We start from the raw sequence: 13,892 nt of genomic DNA, 5'->3' as shown, positions 1-13,892 counted from the left end.
AAACGTAGAGAAAAATAAAGAGACAGGGTTTAAACACAGGTCAGCCTGACTCCACATTTATGCGTTTTCTATTATTCCATAGCGATACCCAGGAGACAGATCCTAGACAATTAAGACAGAATGAAAGCAAAATACAAAAAAAAAAAAAAAATAGTTTTCGAGGTGGCTCCACATGTGGTTGGCATGGTCAAAAATGGTTTCAGGGATGAACAATCTCATTGCATACTATGGTTAACAGAATAATGCCCCCCAATCATGTCCTAATCCCTACAACCTGTGAATATACTACTTACCTGGGAAAATGGATTTCACACATGTGAATAAGGTTAAGGAAATTGAGATGGGAACATTATCTTGGATTATCCTGGAGGACTCTGTGAAATCAGATGGGCCCTGTATTAGTTTCCTGCGGCTACTGTAACAAATGGCAACCCACTCCAGTATTCTTGCTCGGAGAATCCTATGGACAGAGAAGGCTGGTAGGCTACCGTCTATGGGGTCTCAAGAGTTGGACATGACTTAGCGACTAAACCATCAACCACCACCACGACTGTAACAAATTACCACAAAGTGAGTGGCTTAAAACAACAGGAATTCTACTTTAGGAATGACATATACACACCATTGATACTATGTATAAAATAGATAACTAACGAGAACCTACTGTATAGAACAGGGAACTACTCAATGCTCTGTGGTGAGCTAAATGGGAAGGAAATCCAAAAACAGGGAACATACATATAGTATAGCTGATTCACTTTGCTGTACAGTAGAAACTAACACAACATTGTAAAGCAACTCTGCTGTGCTTAGTCGCTCAGTCATGTCCAACTCTTCGCAACCCCATGGACAGTAGCCTGCCAGGTTCCTCTGTCCATGGGGATTCTCCAGGCAAGAATACTGGAGTGGGTTTCCATGCCCTCCTACAAGGGATCTTCCCAACCCAGGGATGGAACTCAGGTCTCCCACATTGCAGGCAGATTCTTTACCAACTGAGCCACCAGGGAAGCCCAAGAATATTGGAGTGGGTAGCCTATCCCTCCTCCAGGGGATCTTCTCAACCCAGGAACCAAACTGGGGTCTTCTGCATTGCAGGTGGATTCTTCGCCAGCTGAGCTACAAGGGAAGACCAAAGCAACTATACTCCAATAAAAATTAATTAAAAAAAAAAAAACCAGGAATGTATTCTCTTACAGTTCTGGAACTTGAAGTCTAAAATCAAAGTGTCAACTGGCACACACTCCTTCTCTTCAGAATGAAGTGGTTGAGCGTGGTTTAGTATCCCCAGGGATACTCCTACCTTGCCTTGTCCAGCTCTGGCGGCTCCAGGCGTCCCGTAACTTGTAGCTGTATCACTCCAGTCTCTGCTGCTGTAATAACACTGCCCCCCCACCATGTGTCTCTTTGCCTCCATCATATTTGCCTCTGCCTTTGTCTTCTAAAGACACTATCATTAGATTTAGAGCCCAGCCAAGTAACCCAGGATGAACTTTTGTCTCAAGATCTGTAATGATATCTTGAAAAAAGCTCTTTCAAAAAATGTAGCATTCACAGGCTCTGGGAATTATGATGTAGACATATATTTGGGGAGACGGCAAAGATCAACCCACAGGTCTTTAGCAGTGGAGAACCTTTTCCAACTTTGGTCAGAGGGAGATGTGACTACAGACAAAAGTAGATGCAGTGTTGCTAGCTTTGGAGACAGTAGAACAGGGCCACAAGCCAAGGAATGAAAGTGGCTTCTAGAAACTGAAAAAGGCAAGGAAACAGATTTTCCCCTAGAGCCTCTGGAAAAAAGATGCAGTCTTACCCACACCCTGATTTTAGCCCAGTGAAATCATTTTGGACTTTGAACTACCACCAACCCCACCCCCTCCAGAACTGTAAGATGTTAATTTGTGTTGTTTTAAGCCACTAAGTTTGTGGGAATTTGTTACAGCCATAATAGAAAATTAAGGGCTTCCCTGATACCTCAGTTGGTAAAGAATCCACCTGCAATGCAGAAGAGCCCAGTTCAATTCCCGGGTCGGGAAGATCCGCTGGAGAAGGGATAGGCTATCCACTCTAGTGTTCTTGGGCTTCCCTTGTGGCTCAGCTGGTAAAGAATCTGCCTACAGTGCGGGAGACCTGGGTTCAATCCCTGGGTTGGGAAGATCCCCAAGAGCTTCCCTTGCAGTTCAGACAGTAAGGAGTCTGCCTGCAATGCAGGAGACCCAGGTTCAATCTCTGGATTGGGAAGATCCCCTGGAGAAGGAAATGTCAACCCACTCCAGTGCTCTTGCCTAGAAAATCCCATGGATGGAGGAGTCTGGCAGGTACAGTCCATGGGGTTGTAAAGACTCAGACACAACTGAATGACTTCACTTTGACTTTTTTCAATAGAAAATTCATGATGGGATTGAAGAAAGTTAGAGGAAATGTTTGGATCAAAACAAGTGTGGAAGTCAGAATCAAGAGGGCAGGTGGTGGAATAGGAGATGTAAATGCCACAAGGCAGAGAAGGGCAGATGGCAAGAACTCGGAAAGCACAGAAGGAACATGAGGACAAAGAAAATAGGAGACCTGATAGGCATTACTAATACCCAGAAACACCACTGACAATGGAGCATCAGGCCAGGGGATGAATCCTAAAATAGGGAGCCCAGACCTGGTGGAGTGAATACAGTTGGAAGCTTGTCGTCCAGTTAGAATATGTGTGGGCAGGAGAGAGTGGTATCATCTGGCAAGCCTATCCACATAGAGTTGTCTGCAACTTTCACATTACTCACTCTTTGGGTTAAGGCATTGAAGGTCCTCGTTAAAGTTCAAGTGTCATACTAACATCACCTATTTAATACAGAGAGAACTTTTAAAAAGATTTCCTAGTAAGTCACTTAACAAGGTCTGAGAGAAAGTCTCCAAGACTGATAAGTAAATGCCAATAAGAAACAACTAGGAAATTGTTTACCACATAGAGCTCAAATCAGGGACAAGTACTGAGTTTGCCATATGGTATAAACGCAACAAACATCTGTTGAATGGATGAGTGAATACCTGAATGAATGAAAACACTGAAGACTTGAGAAGTTTGTAGGACATGATGACTTAAAGAAAGAAAGATGCACAAAAACAGCAGTGGGACTCTAAAGGCAATCTTGGTCTATGTATCCATTGTCCTGGTCATGGATAATATTTCCCTGTGACTGGGCTGGTGTGTCTTTTTGTAGCATTTAGCTCTTTTCATAAATAACTTTATTGTTTCTAATTCCTAATTTCAAAAGTAATATATCTCGAAAGACAAGGAAAAAGTGCATGTGATCTCACCACCACAAGATAAAAAGAGTTATTTACTTGGAGCATTTACTTCGTGTCCTATGTCTTTTTTTAAATTAGAGGATAATTGCTTTACAATGTTGTGTTAGTTGCGGCTGTACAACAGTGTAAATTAGCAATACGTATACATAAATGCCCTTCCTCTTGAGCCTCCCACCCTCCGACCCCACCCCACTAGGCTTCACAGAGCACCAAGCTAAGTTCCCTGTGCTACACAGCTGCTTGTCTTATGTCTTTCTCTATAACTCTGCCTATGTCTTTGTCTCAGTCTCTGTCTCTGCACATGCATATGTGTGTGTAGTATTAAAAAAGCATGGTATGTTACTCTATTTACTGTTTCATAAATTGCTTTTTTAAAATAAACATACCACATATTGTGGTTGCTTTTCCAGGTCAGTAAAGACTCTATTACAACATTTTATATGACTACATAATATCTCGACTTATGAGCATACACAGCTTATTTAGCCAATCTCCTACAGTCTTCTTCATATAGTTTTCTGCTATTATTGCTTTCCATGGACAGAGGAGCCTGGCAGGCTACAGTCCATGGGGTCACAGAGTCAGATACAACTTAGTGACTGAGTGTACATGCACACATCTCTAATTATTTCCTTAAGGAAAATTCCTACAAATAGAATTGCATAATTAGTGTATTTAGATACATATTTTCATGTTACCCCATAAAGATATTTACCTATTTACATTCTGACTTCAGCATATGAAAGTTCAATTTCCTGAAATCTTTGTCAGCACAAATTATTATCAATTTTTTAATTTGCTAATGTGATGGATGGATGGATTTAGCTTGCATCTATTTGATTGCTAATGAAGGTCAATATTTTGCCATTTATTTATTGGCCATTTTCTGTTTCCTCCTTTATGAATTACCTTTTATGCCCTTTGTCCATTTTCCTATTTATGATTTTATCTTTTAAAAATTAACTTATAAGAACTGTTTAAGTAAACCAATTATACTTAATATCACTGCAAACATTTTTCCATTTGTTATTTTCCTTTAATTTGTGTTTATTATGGATTTTTAACCTACAAAGGGGGCTTAATATGTTTGTTTTTGTAGCATTAATTCAATCAGTTTCTCAATCTCTTCCTTCCTGATTTTATGACTTTGCTGCTATGCTTAGACGGAGAAGGCAATGGCACCCCACTCCAGTACTCTTGCCTGGAAAATCCCGTGGACGGAGGGGCCTGGTAGGCTGCAGTCCATGGGGTAGCAAAGAGTCAGACATGACTGAGCGACTTCACTTTCACTTTTCACTTTCATGCATTGGAGAAGGAAATGGCAACCCACTCCAGTGTTCTTGCCTGGAGAATCCCAGGGATGGCGAAGCCTGGTGGGCTGCCGGCTATGGGGTCGCACAGAGTCGGACTCAACTGAAGCGACTTAGCAGCAGCAGCAGCAGCTATGTTTAGAAAGATACGCTACTACAAGAATATACAAATACAACAAATAACTATATTTTCTTCTTTTATTTTATAGTTTTACTTTCACATTTAAATTTTTAAACCATTTAGCAAATTTCTACTGAAAGGCATGAGGTAAGAGTCTGATTTTAGTTCATTCTTAGTATATAACCATTTATGGGGTAATGAATATTCACTAGAAATTCACTGAAATAAATCCAGGAAAGGGTATACTGACTCTCAAACTAGTGAAAAAAAAAATTCAAAACCTACATTTTCCATACTGCACCTTAGGTCTCAGCAAGTAATGAATTCTGATCTGCAAACACAACCCAGCATGCCAGCATTTGCAGATGTACCCACGAGACAACGAAATAGCAAATCTCCTTTCCAAGCAAAAGGTCAGCTTCCCAGTGTGAAGTCTCCAGTTACAGACACACATTCATTCTCAAACCGTCCTAACACACTGAAAACAGACATATTTACTTTTCACACAATTCAAGGGTGAATTTTGCTCTGAAACCAAGTCAACAACCAAATCTCTCTTCAACAAGCTGAAGCACATTTTACACTGGTCTCTGGATGAAAGACCCTCTGATAAACTTGGTGAGAGCAACAAGAGAAAAAGGGATTTTTCGATTAGAAGACAATGCTTCTATTTCACTACAGGCAGTGTCTTTTGGACCTAAATACTCTTAGTTTTGAGTTATATTTTCTATAAGATGTTACCAAGACAAATGCTAAGGGAAATAGCAGCTGGAGTCATTTGAGGATTACTAATTACAGGGCATCACAGGTACAATTTATAATCCTCCTTGACAGATGTGACCCATTACACTAAGCATTGTTGGCATCCTCTACAAGCCAGATGCAGGCCAGGAAGAGGTCGGTCTTTGAGTAACACAGCTTTCCAGCAAGCTTCTCCATTATAAACAACTGCTGACATGAAACAATAGGAAGATTTTTTTAAGACCAACTGGTTTTAAAATATTTCACTCCACTTCATGCAGTATTGATGTTGCCAAACTCAAGTTCCTATGCTTGATGCACAGTGAGACCAAACTGCAAAATTGGAGTTTGGAGTAGAGAAGGATTTATTTCAGGGCCGAGCAAGGAGAACAGGCAGCTCATGCTCAAAAAACCCAAGCTCCTTGATCATTTTCAGGAAGAGTTTTTACATACAAAACTTGGGGGGAGGGTTGCAACCTTCCTCTGATTGTCTGGTGGTGAGGTAACAGGGTAATGTTCCAGGAATCTCAAGCAAGCCTTCTGATTCCAACCAGTCTGGGGTCCATGTGCTATGCACAGCCTGAAGTTACCGTCCTCCAGCTGGGTCAGGGTCTTAGTATCTTTAGAACTATCAGATTGCTCAGTATATCCTTTGAGGAAGAACGAGGACCCTGCCCCATGGCTTCAGTATCGTTTCTTCACTGCCTTCCCTTTGTTTCTACGTTCCCTCACTCTTCTAATTAGTAGCTGCTTGAATCTGCCCTGTGGAACTCGGGGAAGGTCTAGAAGGCTGAAACCTTTTTCCTACAAATAAGAAATAATGGATTCGGAAAGGCTTTTGTATTCAGGAGGATCCCACAGGGTCCTGCTCAGATTCACTGATGTGCAAAGAAATGCCCAGACAATTCTGTTAGATTTCTAACTCTGCCTATATTGTACATTGCCACTGATGTGAACATTTGTGTCAAAAAGATTTTTCTGGGTATGAGCCACAAAGTTCCAATTAAAATATTTTTAAAATTAAAAAACATTTCCAGTGATTTTTCTCCAGCCCATGATGCAGCTAAGTAACATCTATACTGTACACAAATGAAAACTCAATTCAAAGTATATCAGGAAGAAAAAAAATGTTAAAACTATCATCATCTTTGTAGGCAAAACAGATAGCTGATTGATCGGCTTTTAGACTTTCCAGTCTTCCTGAGATAGCCTAGAAATATGGCCAGAGGGTTCCTCAGCCAGAAATACAGAGAACCATTGTCCCCTCCACACAAGCAACAAAAAGACTCAAAGAAAAATCACATACACCTTTAATCATTATTATTTTTCTAAACTCTCCCTTAAAGATAAAGAAAACAAAAATGTAATTTATGTTTACAGTTCTGTGACACATAAAAATATAATTAAAGTACTAAATCTCTCCAAAGAAATGTGATGTACAGAATTAAATTCAGCATTTAGCTGGAAAAGAATCCCCTAGGAGAGATCAGGTTGATATGTGAGGGATTAGTTTTGAAGTGCTGTTGCTGATTTTTTTCCAAGGGATAGTATTTTGGTCAGCCTTACTCTGATTTCTCCTCAAAACTGTCAGTCAGAATGAATTACAGGACATATTACCTGAATCCCAAGATCTAGCTACATTAATAGCCCTTGATTTTTGTTCTTTTGAATGCCATTTAGATATATGGAAGTTGTCTTTCCTATCATATTTCCAGCACTCTCTGACAAAGCAGCATTTAACATTTCTCACACAACAGGGCTCCTTTTTTATTTTATTATTATTATTTTTTGGTAATGGATTTCAGAATACAGAAAGTTATAGAGTTTATTTTTTAATCTTCTTTATTGGTCACATAAAACTATCAACAGCTTAGGCTAGTCTTGAAAATATCAAGCTGATTTAAGAGAAGTTTTCCTGAACTGGGTGGAGAGTGGGGAGAGGAGACAAGAAAATGGAAGAATACAGAGAGAGACCATATTTTTTTTTCCTAAAAGATTTTTATCTAAATTTTTTTCTATAAAAGCATAGTCCATCTCTAACATGTTATTAGCCCTAATAAGGACATCACAAACTTCAAAGGATCGGAGTGTAAGCTTGAAAGACTGGATATGTTATTTACAGTCTTGGGCACTGATCACACTTGTTTGCATGAATCTTGAGGAAGCATTTTTGGCTCATCTCATGAAAAATCTATTGGGAGGCCATATATCTGAAAGTACTATCTTCCTTCTTTGTAGGATGGGAGCCCCAATCAATCTTTTGTGTTATGACCAGGTGTAAGTCATAAAACAGCAGTTATTGCAGGTTTTATGGAGCTGAGAGCTGGGACATTCACGAGGAGAAGAAGTTCATAATAGCCTTAAAGAGCAAACTATACTTCAAAGTCCTAGGTTCCCATAGAGAGGCTGCTCCAGTGATCAGCAGCCTTGCTTTTTACTGACATTTCTTAGCATTAGAAAACACTTCTACATTCTCCAACTCCGTTACATACCAAGTGTTTATTGTACTCAGAGCCTTGCATCCTGGAAGATGAATAGTAGAAGAATCTGGTTGTTTCCCTCAAACTGTAACCAGTCAGCTTCACAGGTAAAGATGTATGAGGCTCCTCAAGTATTCAAATGTGCCTCATTAACTCAGTGTGGGTCTTTATTCATGGCTTTGAACCTTCCTAAAAACTATATTCTTGGGAAAGATTGAGGGCAGAAGGAGAAAGGAGCAACAGAGGCTGAGATGGTTGGATGGCATCACCGACTCAATGGACATGAGTTTGAGCAGACTCCAGGAGATAGTGAAGGACAGGGAAGCCTGGTGTGCCACAGTCCATGGGGTCACAAAGAGTAGAACATGACTGAGTGACTGAACAACAATGTTCTTGGAAGCCTGAACCATACCTTTTGAGGTTAAAAGTCTTTTCTTTGTCCAAAATTTGCCTTTTGCAAACATTCAAAAATGATCCTTTGCTATCATATAATTAAAGTTATCTTTACCATCAACTCCACCACCCTAAGAAGCCCAATTCTTCCCTTGGCCTGTGGTCTCTAGCCTAACACTTTAACACCCCACCACTCTAAACCAGTGAGCAGAAATGTGTAAAGACCAGAACAGTCTTCACTTCCTATAGTTCATACTGTCTGCTCTCCATGTACCAGCTAACTCAATTTTACTGCTAACCCATATGGGTATAATAATGGAAGGGGGCTAAAGGAGTCTACAGGAAACTAGCATGGATGCACTTATTCTAAAGCCTTCTAGAAAAAGTGGTGTCCCCACTTTTGCTGTCTGATTTTACTCATGATAGAGAGGTCCAAGTCAGGTTGGACAGTTGGGCCATAGGGTAATAAGAGTAATACAGAATGGGGGGACTTCCCTGAGGTTTAGTGATTAAGACTCCGTGCTTCCACTGCAAGGGGTATGGGTTCCATCCCTGGTTGGGGAACTAAGATCCCACATGCCATGTGGCATGGCAAAAAAAAAGGGGGAATGGAAAGGATATTTTTTAAAAAACAGTAATACAAGGGCTAAGATGTAGCCTCTTAAGATCTACAGCAAATTATAACATGTGAGGCATCACCTACCCAGATGTCTTTTTTGTGAGCTCTTAGAAAACAGAGACCATCCACTGAATCAATTATTTATTTAAACACACCGGTCTCCCTTTGTATAATGATCAGTTTGTTTCAGGAGTGTAGCCTCAGTTCCTCACCCTGTGGGCCAGGCCCTTTGCTGGATGCTGGAATTCAGCAAGAAATCAGACACAGGCCCAGCTTCCAGGTACACTTTCTGGCAGCAGAGACAGTCAAAAGAGAGAAGCCCAAGATCTCAAGGGCACCATATCCCTGCTGAGAAGTAGCAGAAGGAAAGGCTTGTGGAAGGAATAAATTCCAAATGGGGTGACATTTATGACTGAATAGCTCTGATTTGAAGAAATATGTCACTTAAAAAATAAAATTATGCCACAAACATGAAGAGAGCTGACCTCTTGTTTGGTTTTGCTGAAGAGAGTTTTATATGTAAAGGAAGTTTTTCCTGGAACCCCTAACAAATCCATGACAAATGGTTCCAAACGGAAGTAGCTGAACTTTGAAATAGCCAGAACATCAGGGCCTCTCAGTATTCTTGTGATCTAGAAATACTTCTTTTTCTGCATTTTCAGTTTTTGTTGCGGGAGAATTCATATACAATAAAATGCACAGATTTTAAGTTTTCTGCTTGATATATTTTGACAAATGTATATATCCCTGTAACCGTCAGTTAAAACAAGATATAGGATATCCACATCACCCCCTCTTTCTAGTAATTTTCATGTAATGTACACTCAGAGACAATCCCTGCTGTAAATTCTCTCAGTATAGATTATCTTTGCCTGCTCTGGAAATTCACATGCAGGGAATCATACGGTATTTACTCTTTTCACGTCTGGGCAGACATACTAGCATTGGGAACAGCACACTCAAAGGGATTAAAAGACTCAAAGCAACATTAAACAAGTGACCAACAAGTACAAAACAATCCCTGCGGCAGTGTTTCAGTATCTCAGTACGTTTGTCAAAATATCCACAGTTATATATTCATTTCACTGCCCTTCAGCCTTTAACCATGTAAGTCAAACTGAGTTCCACAAGAAAAATTCTCAGACATTCCAGGACACACAATCTTTCCTTGATGTGGCCTGACATACCATGCCTATTATCTCTTCCTCAAGCAGGTGGTTCTTGGCTCTACTTCCATGCAGCACACATCACTCTCAAAGTCTGATTTCTCAACTGTGACGTGCTTGCAGTTTACATGATGATCACAATTTCCCTGTGCAACTGGGAAGACTTGAAGGACACCACCATCCTATATTGTGTGTGAGAGTCGCTCAGTTGTGTCTGACTCTTTGCAACCCCATGGACTGTAGCCCACCAGGCTCCTCTGTCCATGGAGTTCTCCAGACAAGAATACTGGAGTGGGTTGCCATTTCCTTCTCCAGAGGATCTTCCCAACTGAGGGAGCAGGCCCAGGTCTCCTGCATTGCAGGCAGATTCTTTACTGTCTGAGTGTGAAAACCACTGCAGAGAGAGATTCATGCCAAATGGAACAAGTGTAATTGCCTCCTTATGCCAGGTTTTGTTCTACATCTCCTCACTAGGTCATTGAATAACACTGCCCATCATAACAGGTTGAACCAGTTGGATTTTCCCTGCCCCATTCAGCCCAGATGCTGCTGTTGTTTTCCACTCTTTAATCAGAACACAGAAGGCCACATGCTGTGTGCATCAGAGAGAAAATAGAGCAGAAAAGACAGTTCAATATTGGAGTTAACTGGGTAGGGAAAAAAATGATGTCTTATATCCAATGACTCAAGTCTTAAATATTTCCTTCTTCCAACACTGGGAAATGGTTATGATTATACGATATTCTGTGTATGTAGGAAAGTGTAGACCTGTCATGTACTGATGCTTAAATGTGCACATGCTAGCTAGAAACCAAAAACTGGTTCAAGATCACAAGAAAGGAGAATAATTCTCAGATATATGACTGTCTTTTTCATTTATATATTTGTCCTCAGGGGATTATTTTTTAACAAGAACCTTCGGCCTCAATTTCTACCACCCCCTTAATGGACTACTGAGTAACTTACCTGTCTGTGGGTAAAGGGGACTACTGACAGGCAAACACACTTTCAAACATTGTTTAGAAATCCAGACACACTTCCATTTCTGCTGGGTTACATTCCTCTGAGGGAGAAAGTTTCAATTTAACCCCAGTTTAGCAATTTGCTTTGTCCTCCTCTCTGCTAAATATTGGGCACTGTGAGGTCTTTGGTTTCCATGGACACACAGGAATGATGGGGATGTCTCAAGCCAGCCTGGTTAAGAAACACAGTTCACAGAATCTGGAAAAGTAAAGCCAAGAGTGGCTTTTGCCTTGAAGGTGACAAAAGACTACGCTTTAAGGCAGAATTGTCCTGGACCTTGAATTGGAGGCAAGACCTGAGAATTAGTATAATTTTAATATATATTTTGTGTAGTAGCAATTTCCTACAGATAGGAGTTACTGGATTCAGTCATAGAAGAAAGAACCTCATGATAATCTCAACACCAACCCAGTCCCACTTGGGCCTATGGGAACAAGGACACCATCGCTGACAATACTCTCCTTGTGGACTGGAGGTCAGTTTGCCCAGTTAGCTTGGGCTAGAAGCTAGGGCCAAGCTAGTTCCGAGGGGGTCCCTCCTCCGTCCCACCATCGGTACTCAAAGGGAACTTCAAGCCAGGAGATCCAGGGTCACGGAATAGAGCTTTTCAGGGGTCCAGCCCCGTTACTGAGTCTCTTAGTGATGCCCTCCTGAATTGAGTTTCTAGGAGCAGAGCGAAGAGTGGCAGGTGACTGCTGGCTGAGTCCAGGGATTACCACAAGGCAAGCAAAATTCTCCCCCTGCTCCAGGCTCAGGCAGCCCTTTTCTGAGTTTGGTCTCGGAGGGGAATGTAGCTGTATGTACAAATTGAAAGAAATCTGGGAGAAGGCAGGAGAGAAGAAACCTGCTGCCATTTACCATTATCTTGATAAAATGGCAGTGACACACACTCCGCCTGCCACAATTAGGGTGATAAATGCCCGTCTCTTTGAGGCTTGTTTGAAAGTCAATTATGTAGATTATTTGGAGAATACTGACAGATGGCTTTCTTCCCCAGATGAGACAATCAAGCTGAACTTTGATATGTGCATAAAAAACACTGTCATTTCTCAAACAGAGGAGGCCTCCCTAAGAGGCCAACCAGAGAACTGGGATGAAATTTTGCCATTGGCCACTTCTGATGAACCCTGCCCTTAGGTCTTTCTCCCCCCCCCCACCCCCGTGGCTCCCTCTTTCCTCACCCTTAATGGAAGTTTTGATTCTTTCCATCTTGTAGTCAAATATTGATCCTCCGACCTGTCCTCAAGGTTTTGATTAACACAGAAGATTGCCACGTAAGCAGCTTTTTGTTTGTTTTCAGCTAATTCGTTTTTTATTATTCACTGGCTGCAGTAAATCTTACTTTTATTGTCCAACCACAGAAGAGAGAAAAATGGGTTGATTTGAGTAACTAAATAATTCAAGCTGCAATGTGTAGTGGAGGGTGGCGGGAGAGAGAAAGGGTTAGGGGGAGCCTGAGAAAGCTTGATGGAACATTGCCCTTCAGGTTTCTTAGTTCTTCCCTGATCCCCAGCCCAGGTTACAATGATTTTGACTAGATTGTGAGGGGGTTCATGGAGATGGCAGTGTGGTACTATTGGAGTGATTTAAAGCAATAAAAGTTTAGAAAATGATTCTTTAAAACGTCTTCCTTAACCAAAAAACAATACAGATTCATCAAATGAGATCTTTTGCCTGTTACTTTTCATTATATGAGGTAATTCATTTGGCACAATTATTTCAGTCCTGAGGTATATATATTTCTTTGTTTATTCATAAAGGAAGAAACCAGTCTTCACTGCATTTACTGGTAGCACAAAGTAGATGGAAAAGTTTTGAAGAAAGTAGCAAAACAGAGCCAGATATATCTAGACACAAAATTGAACAAATCAGAGCGTCAGAGCAGCCTAACTTGTATGTTAGACACATCGATTTCAGGATAAGAAAAAACGGAGAAATAATAGAAGAAAAAGGAGAATAACAAGAATGAAAGGGATATCTGTTTCTACCCTCTATCGTCTGCCCTTCCAGTCTTGTGTTCCCTCAGATATTCAGGGTGCTCAGGCTTCTTTAAGTAAAACACAAACACGCAAGCTATGGGGGAAAAAAGTGGATAATGCATTTTCACTACATGAAAATGCAAAACTTCTATACTTCTGTGGTTTTCCAGTGGCTAAGCCCCTGTGCTTCCAGTGCAGGGGGTCCAGGTTTGATCCTTGGTCAGGGAACTAGATCCCACATGCCGTAACTAGGAATATGCATACCACAACTAAAGATCCCACATAAAGTAATTAGCCTCCAACTAATAAAAATAATTGGGAAAAAAATAAAGATCCCACAAAGCCACAACAAAGACTGATGATCCGCATGCAACAACTAAGAGCTGGTACAGCCAGATACATAAATATTTAAAAAATACATCATGAACACATTAAAAAACAAACCACAGACTGGATTTACAGAGCATATAACTGGCGTAAGATAGAGATCCAGAATATGTAATGAATTTTTGCAAATCTATACGACAAACAAGACAATAGGAAAATGGGCAAAAGCGAACAGGCATTTCAGAGATGAGGGAATTCAAATGCCCAATACACATATAAAAATATGTTCAACCTCAATAGCTATCAAGATAATACAAATTAAAACAGTAAGGTACCATTTGTGCTACCAGAGAAGTGCAAAGTCTGACAACACCAAACATTGTCAAGAAAATGAAAAGGAACTGCATATACATACATACCTCATTTTTACTATGTTTCA

Source organism: Cervus canadensis, chromosome X (genome assembly GCF_019320065.1).
Source record: "Cervus canadensis isolate Bull #8, Minnesota chromosome X, ASM1932006v1, whole genome shotgun sequence".
Classification (NCBI taxonomy): Eukaryota; Metazoa; Chordata; class Mammalia; order Artiodactyla; family Cervidae; genus Cervus; species Cervus canadensis.
This window is presented reverse-complemented; position numbering follows the sequence as displayed.